Source organism: Diabrotica undecimpunctata, chromosome 6, assembly GCF_040954645.1.
Source record: "Diabrotica undecimpunctata isolate CICGRU chromosome 6, icDiaUnde3, whole genome shotgun sequence".
Classification (NCBI taxonomy): Eukaryota; Metazoa; Arthropoda; class Insecta; order Coleoptera; family Chrysomelidae; genus Diabrotica; species Diabrotica undecimpunctata.
In genome coordinates this window covers 48784745-48800549 of record NC_092808.1, presented here as the reverse complement: position 1 = coordinate 48800549, position 15805 = coordinate 48784745, and the positions used below count along the sequence as shown (strand labels likewise).

The window sequence follows — 15805 nt, the reverse complement described above, 5'->3', positions numbered from 1 at the left end:
TTTTAGAATATAACTACTCGGTAATGACAAACGATTCTAAGATGTTCAGTGAACTAAAAATAGAGTTACTTACATCATTTTTACTTTCAAAGTACCGTTTAAGTTGCGTAATATGGTGTGTTGCTTCGGCCGCACTCGGAACATGTATTTCTCCCGCCACTGATGATGCGTCGTCTTCATCACTCTCTTGTTTTTCATCATTGTCCTTAAGCACTTCAGCGATGATCTCTGTATCGGTTATTTCACCACATACACATTCGAGATGCTTGTAGAATGTCTAACTTTATTTTAAGGGTGTCGCAATCTTCCATCAATATGTTTTCAACCAAAAAACGTCTGTAAAAATGTTTAAATTTTTTTATGACACCCTGGTCCATAGGCTGGAGAACTGAAGTCATGTTAGCAGGAAAAAAAATAACTTTTTTTGTGTGTTTACGTGTGCCGTACAATTGTCAATAAACAAAATAACTTTTCTTTTTTCTTTTATGAACTTTTTGTCTAATTTTTTCAGCCAGTTCTCGAAAAGATCACTAGTCATCCAAGCTCTTGCGCTGCTCACATATTCCACTAGTTTTGACTTGACGTTCTTAAAACAACGCGGATTAGCCGACTTGCCAATCATCAGTAGAGGCAGTCTTTCCGATCCGTCCATGTTTGCACCAATTAGGAGAGTTACTCTTTCTTTACTTAGTTTTCCTCCGTGACATTTTTCGTTTTTAAATGCTAGCGTTTTGTCAGGAGTGCATTTAAAAAAGAGACCCGTCTCGTCAACATTAAAGATATCTCTTTCATCTATACCCTGAATCATCTCTTCCAATTTTTTTTTCCACTGGTTGGCTTCTTGCTGATTAACGGTCCCACTTTGAAAGAAGTTTTGTTGCGTTCTTTAAAGCCGTCGAGCCACCCTGTACTCGCCTTAAAATTATTTTTCCCCATTTCAATAGCAAATTGTTCAGCTTTGCTTCTTGTAAGGGGACCACTCACGGGAATCTTCTTATCCCTAGCTTGTTTGAACCATTTTAACACACAACTGTCTAAATTTGGATTTTCTGGCTCCCTTAACCTTTTTCGATCTTTACCGCACTCACTTTCACTGTTGAGAATTTTTTCTTTATTCTTCAAGTAGGTGGATAATGTGTTAGAAGGAATTCCAAAGTCCCTGGCCATCTCAGATTTTTTCTTCGTTCCCTTTTCTACTTCTCTAATTGCCGCTATTTTTTCCGATAACGTTAAAGTTTTGTATGTTTTCGTATTACCATGCGACGACATCTTTACTCAATACGAAGTGACTTGACGTGATTTGCGGTGATTGCAATTGCAACGCCAACGCATCTCAACTGAAGGGGCGTGCCAGATGGGGTAGAATTTAGGTGACAGGTACGGGTACAATGTACAATGGCCTTGAATGCCTTGAAACAAGTGGCACGTTAGAACAGAAAAGAATACTACCTCTTTTAGCGGAAGAGGCATTTTTAACTCGTAGAAAAGTTCGAATTATCCAAAATTTAATTCGAATTATTCACGACTTTTTAACATTACTTATATAGGAAATGCTAGGGACCAGAATAAAAATTCAAATTAAAGAAGATTTCGAATTAACGAAGTTCGAATTAAGCAATTTCTACTGTATTACTATAATGACAATTCAATCTGTCTACGTACTCTATTTACATATTTAATTAATCAAATACCTGTGATTTCTCAATGTTATCGTGTTTATGAACAACAACCACTCTCGATGGTCATGAATAAGTTCACTTAGATTATTAACGTTTGGATAATTAAACATTTATACGAATTATTTCTAATATAATGGAAGATTTTTGTGTATAATAATTAAGGGTTAAATACTCTTAATACACCTATATATTTTTAAGAATTTAAAAGAACTTGTTAGTTTTAATTCACACGTACCAAATTTCGTAGCATTAAATGATAGCTTAATTTATTTACTAAGACCAATGAGAATAATAATTTAAAAATGTTCAAAATGCTCGCAGTTCACATCCTGACAATGTGTAAGCCTATTAATTTATTTACTAGTCTAATAAGAATAAAAACGTAAACTCGTATCTTAAGTAGGACAACAGGCTCTGTGGCACAGTCTGGCAAAATTGTGACATTAACCTCATATAAATGATAGAAGTCGATCTCACAATTTAAGTAAAATTTTATTTGCCAATTCTTTAACTATATTTCTTTTAGTTTTAACACATTTTTTTCTTGATATGTATGAACTAGGAATAAAAAGTAAAAATTTGCAAAATTATACAGGGAGTACCACTTAAATTAAATAAATTTAGTATTTCCGGTGAAACCGGAAGTAGAGTAGTAACAAAAATACGGCATCAGATTCGTTATGTTTCATTGTACTTGCATTCAAAGTTTCACGATTATAGTCTTTTTGGTTTGAAGGATATTTACTTGGTTCCCTATTTTATCCCAACTCTTTTTAATAATTTACAGGTATGAGTATATCACTAATATATGTGTCACATTTATTTGCTATTTATTTATATCTACAAGTGTCGCTGATCATACAATTAACGCTGTCAAAAAATAGTGCAACACCTAAACGATGTTATTCTTGTCTGTATTGGCCAGATGGGAAATGCGTCAACTCTTATTTTGCGATTGTCGCCCATTGAGTTTATGTCGGTATGGAAGCACAGCTTCAAGTATATGAAGGGTGCAGGGAATAAAGGCGCAATATCAACTGTTACGAAAATCGAGATTTTAATGCTATATGTTAGGAGTACTATAAAGGCTCAAATCAATACCTTCCGTCAGGGAATATAAGTGTTAAGTCAGTAGAAAATCGCAAGTAAATATTTGGTAGTCTGAGGATAAAGGCGCATAGTCCATGCGTTCTAGGAAAGAAAGCGCATTGTCACTTTCGTGTGGCGCCACTGTGACTACAAATTGTCTTTTCTTGAGCTGTTAGTTGCACTAAAGAATTCATCGTAGCAGTGTGCAATTTATTTAAGTCTATACCATCGTTAAATTATTGATTAAAAAAATGAGTAAAGTTTTTGCAAGTGACTTTATAGACAGTAGTAGTGATGGTTTAAAGAACCCTAAACACAAAAAAAAACGGAAAAAAACTGGGGGATGAATGATGTGGTCTTATGACAGTTTTAGAAATTAGACAACGGAGGTCAAGAAATGATTTGACCGACCCAGAAAAATTACATGATTCAACATATGTTTACAGAGTTCGATTTAAAAATGCCGACGAAGTTACTACTGACGTACCTATCTGCGCTAAAGCTTTTCTGTCTATTCAGGGAATCGGAAGAAAGAAGTTAGAGTTATTGCAACGATTTTTGAAATTAACTAGAGGCACCTACAAACAAGAGAGGTAAACACGCTAATCGCCCTCATAAGCTATCGGAGGCTGTTACTGCTGCTATGATGGAACACATATCTTCCTTTAAAGGAAGAGAATCCCATTATAGCTTAAAGGATTCTTCTAAAGTGTACCTATCTGAGGAATTAAACGTTAAAAAATGTGGCAGATGTACATGGAAATGTACAAAGAGGCCCCCATTTCTTATGAATCTTACAGAACTTTATTTACGAATAAGTTTAATATTTCATTCGGGTACCCCTGAACAGATAGTTGCAGTACGTGTGATGAATACGTTGCAAAACTAAAATCACTCGAGAAAGAAAAAGCTAACTTGCCCCCCTCACTGCAAGCGAATCAATTCTTGTTCTGGAAAAACAAATAAAAAACCTTTACACTGCAAGCAAACTTCATAAAATGAAAGCAGAAGCTTTTTACAAGAAAAAACGGCAAAAAGGTTATGCAAAACCTATGAAAAAATCGAAAGCATTTGCATTGGCTACCAAAAAAACTTGCCAGTGCCTAACATTTCAACAAATGATGTCTATTACATAAGACGATTATCTGTATTTATGTTCAACATACACGTACTAGCCTCCAATAAAAGTGTTTTTTATACATACCCACAGACAATAGGGAAAAAAGGCGCAGACGATGTGTCTTCTCTCCATCATTTCGTCCATAATTTCCTTGGTCCTTCAGTTGAAGAGTTGTTTATATTCGCAGATTCTTATGGGGGCCAAAATAAAAACTATATGTACAGTTGCAAAGTTTCTGTATCATCTTGTTCACATAGAGAAGAGACTTAAAACCATACATATGATTTTTTCCAATGAGAGGGCATTCATACATGGAAACAGATAAAATTAGGGGGATTATAAATCAAAAATCAAGAGTTGAATTCCAGAGGAATGGGCTGAAGTTTTCGGGAATTCAAGAAAAACCGTTTCCTTTTGATGTGATTAAAGTTGACCAAAATGTGCTGAAATCCTGGACTGAGTATTTTGATAACAAATTCTTTAAAAAATGTCCATTTCAAACAAGACCTATAAAAGTTTTGAAAATTGAACAAAAATCTCCCCATTTGATTTTTCATCGTCCAACGTGCTATGGAAATGTGATTCCAAAGGGCAAAAAAAAACCAATGATACTCCAGTTACCTTTAGCATCTCATCAGCATCTGCTACCTCTTTCCACGTTACACTTTGCTGATGAAATTATTCTAGCGGAATACGAGAGTGATATAGAATATACACTTAGAAAATTGGAAGAGGAGCACACCAAGTGGAGCTTAACAATTAATGTACAAAAACCCAGTACTTAGTTGCACGAGAAAAACCAGAAACCCTACAAATTAAAATAGGAACTATAAAATCAAACTGAAACCTTCAGATACTGGGAGTCCAAATAACATACAAAACAGGAAGTAAGGAAGAAATATATTCCAGGATTGCCCAAGCATGATCAGCTTGTCACACGGACCATTGTGGAGTAATACAATAACAACAGAAAATAAAAGAAGAATCTATAAAACAATCGTAGAAATACTGAAAAATGAATCAAATAAATAAATTACAAATTAATACCATGGAAATGAGCTATTGATGACGATGTTACCGGCTCACTAGACTTGATAAAGTGAGGAATGAAGATATTCGGAGAGAAATTTATTTAGACATAATATACACAATTGAAGCCAAAAGAATAAATTGGTATGGACACCTGCGTACCAAGTTTAGCCAGTAGATAAAAGGAAGAATAAAGTGACCAGCACAGACACCAGACAACATAAAAAATGAAAACCAAAGCCAACAGGTACAATATATGGGTAAACATGAAAATAAAAGCAGTAAACTTCCTTTTAAATTGTCTATTTATTTAAGTTGGTTTACAATAGCTACTTTTTCACTCAAAGCTTTGTGGTATATTTTTTTCTAATTGTACTTTTTCAGATTAAGGCAGCGTTCCTTATCCTGCGCGTATTTCACAAACATTTCGAATATCAGACTTATTTGTCTTGAGTAAATCCAAGGATTTTGAATATAGCCTATTTTTACCATCATGCCATTCTACAAGGCTAGTTCATTCTGAACATACTTTAGCACCCTTCATTTTCTCTTGCCCATCTCTGTAGCGACAAGTATGGATTTAGCTACTTGAAGCACTGAATGAAGAGGGCTGCCATTAAATTTTCTTTAGTAAAATATATAACACGAGTAAACAACGCAATATAATTGTAGACGGCAAAAACCGGTTTTGATCGAGACTGAAGACAGATTAAAGGTTGATTCAGACCAAGAGTCGTCACAGTTAGAGACGGTACAGTCAAGATTGCTTCTGTGGGTTTCCAATGAGGTAATTCCCACGCACGGGCACGGTATACTCATAGTCACTGTACAGTTAAGATTACCTTCCACCCGGTCGCTTCGCCAGCAATCAAGACTGTGACTGGATCGGACTGCCGGGTTGGTGTGAATAGGAGACAGTCAGTCAGCCACTTCAGTCAGTCAACCTGTTTTCAGTTGTATTATATTTTCGTACTTTTGTTAACTATGGAGGACGGACAATTAATTAAGTGCGTTCGTGAAGAAAGATTACTCTATGATTTCTCACATCCATTATACTCTGATTATCAGCGAACATTAAAAACATGGCAGGAAATATTAATATGTATATACAAGTTAACCTTAATATAACGACCCTCAATATAACGAATTTTTTTAACCTATAACCTGCATATAACGTATTTTATCAATTATTCACAATAAACTATGTCTTGATAGGTCCAGACATTTTCAATTTTTCGTTAATAGAAAAGATAATTTCCTTCCAATTTTGTTATATTGAGGTTGAACTATATTTAGTATAATATAAAGTATACATTAAATTGATTAGCAATGAAAAATAGCAATTTAAAAAATTGTTTTACATTACAACCTTACGACCTGAATGCTGAAGTAGACTGACGGTGATCTGCCCAGACTGTGTGCGTATGAATGGGTTGCCCCTTGACTTGACGGTGATTCGATTGGGATCTGATCTTTTCACGACTGTTGGTCTGAATCAACCTTGATGAAAAAAAAGAAAATAATATATGCAAGAATTATTCGAATATACAGCAAGAACACCAACCGAAATAAACAATTTCTACGGTCCAAAACTAAAATGGCCATTAAACGGATTAAAGATCAAAAATCGACATGACCTGATGACGTATATGAAAAATTTTTGAAGCTATCAGATGACAAATCCTAGCTCGTACCAAGCTATTTAACAATATATATGAAACTGAACGCTTACCATCAGACTTCCTGCTATCAATATTCATCCCAATTAATAAAAAAAACCAACGCCAGGAAATGCGAGGACCACAGATTATTTAGTATAATTAGCTACGCAGTCAGAGTACTCTTTACTGACATTCATTCTCGCATATACACTAAATTAAAATATCATTTAGGAGGGGGTAGGGTATTTTTTGCCTTTATTTTTTATTTGATAGTATAACTCTTCAAGAGTATCGAGTGATTGGAGCAAAATTGATGGAGTTATAGGTATAGCGCAGCAGAGAACCAGGCTTATTAAAAATCTGTACCAGTCCAATATAGCAAGAGTACGGCTAAATCAGAAGTTCTCAAACCAATTCAAGACCGAGAGAGGTGTTAGACAAGGATGCGTGATGTTACCTGACTTACTCAACATTTATGGTGAACATGTCATGAGAATGGCTTTAGTTGGATGGGCCGGTGGAGTAACAGTGGCTGGTAGGAAAATCTCAATTTTAAGACTCGCTGATGACACTAAACTTATAGCAGCAAATGAACAAGAAATGTTTAATCTCCTGCGAAGAGTTGAGCACGAAAGCAATAAAGTTGGTCTGAAAATCAATAAAGCTAAGTGGACAAATTCGAATGTAGATATAAGGATCGAATTGTTTGTAATGCCCCTTTGTCCGTTTCTTCTCGATCGACGATGGTAAATACAATAAAACGTTGAAGTTGTGGAGTAAAAATTATCGTTTTATTGACAGCTACTAATAATTACACTAAAGATGATGGTTAGGTAACTTTCTACAATAGACTGCGCTCGAATGAGGTCAAATCCCCAATTTATAATCTCACAAATAATGTATACCTCATCACAAAGGTTATTGCTTATATCATACTAACAAACTTTGAACTATGAGCTTACAATACAATTTTATCTAGGCCGTAGTTGTAACACTTAAAAAGTTCAATTGGAAAATATATTATTCGGCAATTTATTACGTTGTAGGTAAATGAACTAATTATTAAAATATTACACGATATGTTTTCACAATGTTTCAATTATACACGGTGAAACTATAAAATATTAAGAAGTTAAGAATAATGTGAGATTACAGATTAAGGGATTAATTTGTGATTTAACACTAAGACAAAAATAATGGTGGTCGACAGATTCCACACTATTCAGCTGATTAACATGTTACAGGAATACCAGATAGTGGATAATTTTGTCTATCTCGGGTCTAGTATAACTCACGATGGTAACTGTGAAGAAGAAGTTCGGAAACGTATTGGTATGGCAAAAATGTCCTTGTATTCGCAATATTTCTATATGGGGCAGATAATTGTCCTCATACTTTTACAGTATGAGGACAATTATATGACAATGAAAAAAATTTAAATAAATTAACACATATTTCTAAAATATATCTCCTGAATAAATATAAATAGAGCCTGCGTAGCGCAAGCGGTAGGATGCTTGCCTCTCACGCCGGTGGTCCGGAGTTCGAATCCTACCGCCGGCAAGAACAACTAGACATTTTTAAAAATGTCTATAGGCCCTCAGGTCGACTCAGCCTGAATAAAATGAGTACCTTGGGTAAAACCAGGGGTAATAATAGGCGGTTGAAGCGTAGCACTGGCCATGTTACCTTCCTTGTATACCGTAGGCCCTAGATATAGCAGACTACCCTGCTATACTCCCAAAGCCGCGAAGCGGTATAAAACGGGAGACTATTACTTATAAATATAAATAACTTTAAAATTTAAATAATATAAAACATCACTTTCATTTAACAAACAATCACATATACCTTACTCCTATTTCATTTGTTAACATCTCTCCCCTCAAGAACCATCCCCGTTAATTGTCAGATAGTTACAACATTAACCGAAGATCACCCATCATCAGCAATTACAGGATACTTTGAACTATATATCACGAATCATTCTTTAAAAATTCTTGTACCGGAATGTAAGTAGTATTTTGTTTGTTTCTAATTTATTACAATTCAATAGATTAACTCTTACCAATTTGTGGGTTTTCACTTTGCTAAATGAATTTTATGCATATTAATAAACACAGAACAGGCATAATTACTAAAACCTTTTTTGATCTTTATCTTTATAAGATAGCACCCTAATATGGGCTTTTTATAATTTCAGCATTTAATTTACTTTGTACCGTTAGACCTGAAGATGCTTTGCAAAGTGTAGAAAGCGAAACCGGTCGTTTGGTAGTAAAATTAAATTGATTGTAAGTCTAATTTTATTTCTTTTACCTATTTGAAATGGACTCACACAAGCAACAGATTCATGATTTTAAAATTTTTAATGTTTAATAATAATTTTTAATATGTTGAATTTACAGACCATAATTTCAACTTGATTGTGTACATTTTATGTTTTACAATATTGGTAGCAGGTATTTTATAATGATACATTGTTTTCCGAGTTTACTCACCGTAGGGTGGAATTTTTTCCCTGCGTTTCATCTACAACCACGACAAATATCAAAGGTGATGAGACAACGTTCGTAAATTTCTGTCGCTCACTTTAATCATTCCAATGTATAATATGGAATTTATAGTTCTATATTTGCTATATATTATCTGTATACATGTAGACTAGCAGTATTTGCAAATTCCAATAAATGTACAGTATTATTTTAATCTTGCTTATTGGTGGGGGTATAAGTGCTAAGACCAATTTTAAAAGGTCTACAATAAGTTTGTCTCTTATCGCATTTTTAATATTAAATTTTACTTTTTTATTGTTAAGTTTTGCAATCATGTCTGAATTTATTTATAAAAATAAAAAATTTTCTGAAATATACAGCGCATCTAGTATTTTCTTGCTTATTATATAGTTTGATTTAGACATGAACTGCAAATCTGTTTGAAACTTATTTCTTGAAATAGGTAATCGATCCAGTGGTGCAAGCTCAGTACTCAGTTTTTACAAGCAGCGTTAATAATTTCGAAAACAATAGCTAATAAATACATTTATTGGAGTTAATCAACGTCTATCAACATCCGGCACTCGAACCAAAACATTAGTTCCTGTTTGTTAAGAAGCAAATCTGTTGTTTGACTAACACAGCATCTTTGTGTCTTGATTTGTTATTTTTTTATGTGATTTGTTCCTCTTTTTCAATATCCTATTTCGTTTGGTAAACTAATCATTCAAATCGCTGCTAATTTTTTTTTATCTACACTGGTATAATTTTCATAATTTATAAAGATATTTGTTTATTATAGACAGGTTTGAGTGTGTCAGGATTATGCAATCTACTTAAAATATTCTATATAATTTCATATTTCATCAGTTGATTTCCTATACTAGTGTCAGTCATGGTACAATGAATACACAAGGTATGATACATAATGTTCCAAAATCGGTTCGCTTTCGCGCATGACGTAGTCAAGAACGCTTATTCCCCCAACATTTGAATGTAGTTGTATAGGAAAGACTTTTAATTTTAAGTTTTTTTTATATAATTTGGCTAATTTAATTATAGTAATTATAAAGAGATGATAAAATTATGTTATTATAATATTTATCCTTTATAAAACATAGATATCCTTTATAAGACAAGTTTTAATTATCTTTTATTACACGTAGGTACAGGTTAATTAACTTATACTCCAGAGTTCGATATTTCAGATGTTTAAAAAGATACAGAAAAGTGGTAATGGAGGTACATAAAATTTGTACTTATATATACCTACTGAACTAAACACAAAATCAAAATAAATAATGACAAAGTCAACTTTATTTATATCGAATGAGCTAGCTGGCCATCGAATATGAGTGTAGTGAGGGCACCCAATATTGCACAACATTTAAAATGACATTTTTGTAATATTCACACCTAAAATTATCTTGGTATTGTTTATAATAATGATAACATTGTATATTTTAATAATGATAACATGATTTAACAAAGAAAAATATGTTATTTTGGAAGATGCTAAATTGATTTCCTCCGAAACAGTTCTTATTGCAAATTGCATAGCAGGCTGAGGCTAGTTTCTTACTTAACAAATCGATATGAAAAAACCATTTAAGGTTTCATGACTAATAATTAATAAAAATAAAGATTTAGACTTACGTCGTTAACCTAGAAGTAGTAAGAAGCTGCTCAACATACTTTTTGGACTCTCTGTGTTCGCCTCCTTGTACGCGTTTCTTTTGGTTGGTTAAAAGGGTAGCCGATGTTGATTTAGGCAAATAAAGACTAGGTACTGCCTCAGGTTTGAGTTTTAGACCCTTTTTAGAAACGTAATTTAAAAGTTCCTGTTGTAGATTTCTTTGGTAATCTTCAGTTTTAAAATGTGTATGACCAATTCTTGCAGTATTACAATTAAAATTATCCTTTCTACAACAAGATATAATCCACAGTTTTCTGGTCACACTATCTTTAGGAAAAGTATGAAACCTAAAGATTTTATCTTCATTGTCACTATTGCAACAAGCAATTGCACAGCGTACTTTGAAAAAGGTACAAAACCAGATATACAATGGCAAATAAAAACTTTCAGTTATACAAAAAAATACTATACAGTATAAATAAATAGTAACTAAACACCATTTGTATAAAGACACATATATAAGCATAAATCTAAATTATTTTTCTATTATAAAATACATGATTCAGTCAGTATTGAGTTACTTTAAAATATATTTATTATCTCATAACTTGCAATTTGCAATAGTCACCATTGATAACCGATATTATTATTGAACTTTTGTTTTTATACAAGCTTTCTGTCTTGCCGGTGTAAAGTCGTCTGAAGTTGATATTTATTATGTTTTGCGTTTGAACTAATTTGTGTCTTATTTTCATATTATTATATTGTTTGATAAGTAAATTTTGCATATAGTAATCGGTAGGTTATAGTAATGTGTATATTTTTTATTTTACTAAATTTCATTATAACTCATCTAAAATACCATATTGAATTGTAAAACAGATTTTTCTCTATTGTACTCTATTTTGTTTTTATTTTAGTAAAACTGCTTGGAAGTAAGCGACAGTGAATCAGAATAAGCAAATCTACTACTATTTACCTATTCACAGTATTTCCTCTGCAGAAAATTTTTAAATTTCAAGGGATTTGCATACAAAAAGAGTACTTATATTATTAGTATATGTATAAAAACAAAAATAAATATTTCGCCTGAATCTCTAGGAGAAGTAAAGGTTTTACGCTACTGGAAATATATTTTTTATTCAATTATAACCAAAACAAAACATTTAAAAAAAAATTAGATCACTTTTTAACCATTATTTCAAAATTAATGTGTACGTTAAGCTGTAATAATGGGTTCGAGGTTGTTCAGGCGATCTTAACTACGTCACACTCCTGGACCAGCTGTCAAATGTCATGCGCAATATCATACCTTGTGTATTCATTGTACCATGAGTGTCAGTAGACCTTTGGTCAATGCTTAGTTTCATAGAATTTTGAAATCTGCAGATCACATCTCCATGGCTGTGACTGCCCATACAAGCTGTCATATGTCACATGTCACCGTAACATTTCCGTTAAGATCGGGAGCAATGGACAGTGGAAGTGTGACGTAACAACTGTCAATTACTTTCCAAACAAAAGTTGAAATGCCCAATCTCAAGACTTTTTTAATTCTATAAAATTAACATTTTGCTTCCTCTGCTGCTTTTTTTAAGTATAGTGTTTTTTAGGATAATACCAGCATAATTCAGTGTTCTATTTCTATGAAATATAGTTTAAAAGTTTAAATTAAAGACATTCTAACCTTACTTTATTGATACATGAATTTTATTGCTATTTTTATAAAACAACATGCTTTATTATTTACACAACCTTGTAAAATTGTTGTAGTAACTATTAGAATACTTAGATATTGCAAAAATCGGAAAGATTCTGTAAAAAAAAACGGAAAAAATAACGAAAAATACAAATTATCCACACTAAACAAAGTTTGTTTGGAAAGTGAAACTGACAGATGTCAATAAAATCTACGTCATCACTCCCACGGTCCATTCTCTCTCCTGATGCCGACCACAATGTAGCTTCGCCTATTTTTTTTTTAATTTTGAAGTGTTTGTTCTTGTGTAGTGTAGTGTGACGTACAATTTTATGTTTATAACATTCTTTAATTCTTAGATAGGCCAAAATCGACGAAGTAAGTCTAAAACTTTTATCAACCATCACTTTCCGAGTTTTTTATCGAAGTTAATTAATTGCTTCAGTTAAAAAAAAACGTTTCTTGGCTTATTTCAGATGCCTCTGAAGATGCTCTAGGAAGCGAAAGTACTTGGGCAAGATTTAATTAATAAAACTGTGCTCGATATCTGCCTTTTATTTGATCAAAGTTCAAATATGTTGTTCAAATTGTTGTTAACAAGTCCGAGTGATTCATTTACATCTTTGTTGCGTAATTCTTTTGGCAGTGTTTTTGATGTCTCCTTTCAAGCTTTTTCCATTTGTTAAATTGTCGTCATCCCGTTTATTTATTAATTCTTCTCAGGGTTGTTTTGAAATTTATTAAATTTCTGCATCTCGTAAACAATTTATTTGAAACTGCCATACATATCCTAGTAAGGGCTTCTGTCACTTTGCAGGATATATAGTGCATTTAATAGATAAAAATGTAAACTAAATTACCAACTTTATTAACAAATTATATCCAAAAAGTTTTGGAGACAAAAAACCTACTGCAAAAAAAATAAGGGAAATGAAAGATACGCACACAACGAACATACACTGCTCCAAGAAATTTACTCACTACTTTGTAAAACAAACATATTTAGTGATGTTGTCGCTAACCATCTTCAATTAAACTTAACGCAATCTTAAAACAATTAACAACAAAATCTCTTCTAAAAATAGAAATTGTTCAATTTTTTTGCTTAATAAGATGTATTTCCACCCCTGCTACGAATAATAGCTTGGCATCGACGATTCATACTTAAAATAAACGATCTTAAAGTATTCTAATCCAGTTCATTCCAAATTTGGACAAGAAGTTGTTTCAATTCCTGCAGAGTGTTTGGTTTATTAGGAAAATTCCGTAGACGTCTACCAAGCAAGTCCCAAACATTCTCTATAGGATTGAGATCGGCACTATTCGCTGGCCATTCCATAGCGTCGATTCCAACTTCCTCTAGATCATTTTGCATTATATTTGCAACGTGCGGTCGTGCATTAGAACAAAATGTTCGCCAATATAAGGAGCAAATGGCACAACGTGGTCTTGAAGAACGTCAAAGATATATCGGTACGCGTTGATGGTACCGTTATTCAACACCACCAAGTCTGTATGACACGTTAAACAAACGCCACCCCAGACCATAACCGACCCACCACCGAATAACGTCGTTCCTCGCATGTTACACTGTGCATACCGTTTGTTCTGAGGTCGGTACACGCGAATATGCCTATCACAATTGTAAAGTCAGAATCTGCTCTCATCTGTTAACAGAACTCTATTCCAATCAGCCTCCAACCAATGGATATGATTTCGTGCTAATTCTAAACGTGCTCTGCGATGAGCTACGGTCAAGGCTGGCCCTCTGGCAGGTATACGATTTACCAAATTACCTTCCTTGAGACGTTGGCGAACAGTTTCACAGCTGATTCGAACATTATGAACATCTTCAAGTTGGGATTGTAAGCTTCTGGTAGTTACAAATCGTTGTCTTAGGGTGCGAAGTCGTAAAAAACGGTCTTGAACGGACTTTTTTACTCGATGTCGACCTTGTCCTGGACGCCTAGAGTGACTACCGATCTCTCTGTACCGTTCCATCATTCGTGAGACCGATAGGATGTTGTACGCCGAACCGTTCCCCTAAATGTCTGTAACTCCAACCTTCTTCGTGCAAAACCACTATTTGAGCACACTCTTTATTAGTCAAATTTGTCGATTCGCGTTGCATTTTGATTAAAACAATAGCAAAATGTTACCACCAAACAGCAATAGTTCACACAACGACTGAAAAATGACACTAAACTCTTATCGACCATTCCATTCGAACATTTCAAATACATGATATATTCCATACAAAAATGAATACAATTAAATTTAAAACACCAATGAATTGTTTTTTTTTTTTGTTAATGGTGCGTTAATTTCTTGGAGTAGTCGCAGAGCTATGGAATTTAATTCCAAAGCAGTTAGGAACGATTTAAGCAACTTAAACACTAACGAAATACATACATAAAAGTTCTAAAACGAAAGTTGAAGACAGGAACGAAGAATATCGATAAGTAAAAAAATAAGCGGGAATATGTCATATACGGACAACAAGAGATCCTGAAAATCATCGAAGAATACTATAGAACATCTTATAGACTGGAACAAAAGTCTGGAAACGCCTCATTATATCCTAATGGATGGTCCGAATTGTACAAAAACCGGGATACGCCTATTCTGCAGTATAGATATTTCAAATTTAATGCTTGTAATGTTGACAGATTTACCATTTTTCTGATTACTGTCATTAGTTACTTTGATTTTTTAAATGCAACACCCTGTATATTTTACCTTTATTAAAATCTCTACTTCAATACCAGTTTAAACTTTCGACTTTATATGGTCAGGAACATCTTAAAAAGATAAAACAAAAGCATAGAAACGCCTAAGGGTCTCAATAAATTTTTTGATTCAAACTAAAACTGTACTCAACTTTTGTTTCAAACTAAATTTGAACATAATAATTAAATGTTCACTACATTGCTAAATTAATGTATACGTAATAAAGTGTTCAAAATGTCTTCCATTGTTAATTTTACAATATCCTAAACGATGGTAGAATGCGTCTATTACATTTCTCCATGTTTCTCTAGAAGTTCGGGAAATGTCTGATCTAAATAACGCCGAATATTTACACCAAAATGAACTGAAACTGGATGCTGAAACCATATCTCATTAAATTGTCTCCAAACTTGTTTTTTAGGTCAGGTACAATTTTATTTCTAAGTAGCATTTCATAATTATCGCTTGTTAAATTTCCTTCTTCTTTTTCTTCGGCTTTTCCCATTATGAGTTCACTGTAGTCGTCCTCCATAGCCCTCTAATTTCCCAGTCATCTTCTCGGAAGTCTCTATCTATCATAGCAGTTCCTATGTATGTTTTACATCTTGTAGCAGGTCTTCAACCGCCTGTGCTCTGGTATTCTTTGTACATGCCCCTACCACTGCAG

The 15805-nt window shown here is 33.4% G+C and overlaps 1 protein-coding gene across 1 annotated transcript in view; it reads left to right on the top strand.

Annotated features, from left to right (window-relative positions):
• Positions 1-15805, top strand: part of LOC140442650 (venom protease-like) — a 169421-nt gene that overhangs the window by 60650 nt on the left and 92966 nt on the right. The window lies entirely within an intron of this gene.